General features: G+C 35.6%; 1 protein-coding gene across 2 annotated transcripts in view; it reads left to right on the top strand.

Moving 5' to 3' along the window:
* ppp1caa (protein phosphatase 1, catalytic subunit, alpha isozyme a) overlaps positions 1-635 on the top strand; it is a 9,340-nt gene that overhangs the window by 959 nt on the left and 7,746 nt on the right. The window lies entirely within an intron of this gene.

The following is a 635-nucleotide window of genomic DNA, read 5'->3' as shown; positions in this document are numbered from 1 at the left end:
TTTTGTTTTGTTAAAAGAGTGAATGAAGTTGTGATGGTCTCCGCTGAGACAGAGGAGAGGAGAAGCTACTAGCCCTCTCTCGCTGTCACTTCTAGTCGCGTTGCTCTCCTCCCCAGTAATGTTAAATTTAGCACCGAAAAAAACATAATAGTGGTAATTTAAATAGCGGTTCGTGGGATTTATTAACCCTCAGGGGTCCCTCTGTCCTTTTTTGGACATTTTCTTTACTTTTTTTTTTGATTTGCTGATCATTTTGGCTGTGTTACAGCTGAAGGTATGGATTTCTGCAAGAAAGTGTCTTTTTTGACATATTTTTAAAAACTAATGTCAGTTACTGTTACAGGTCTATTATACACTGGTAACACATTTTGTATCCTCTGGGGTTCCTCGCGTCCAAAAAAGGACACACAAAGAAAATGCTATAAAATCATCATATATCAATATTTTTTTGCATACATCTCTTAAACCACTTCAGTTCTGCTCAAACCTACCAAATGTTTATTAGTTTTCAGGATTTTAACCCTTTAAATGCCAGTTTGAAGACATGTTGCCTCTTGTTTTATTAAAAAAAACAAGACAGAATATGAGATATTTCCCACATAATACATGATGGAGGGATGTGACATTGTTTTATA

This window comes from Seriola lalandi, unplaced genomic scaffold, assembly GCF_002814215.2.
Source record: "Seriola lalandi dorsalis isolate HSWRI2012SDOR001 ecotype SW California unplaced genomic scaffold, Sedor1 jcf7180002054519, whole genome shotgun sequence".
Classification (NCBI taxonomy): Eukaryota; Metazoa; Chordata; class Actinopteri; order Carangiformes; family Carangidae; genus Seriola; species Seriola lalandi.
Note: the sequence above shows the minus strand (reverse complement) of the source record. Positions and strands in the feature narration are given on the sequence as shown.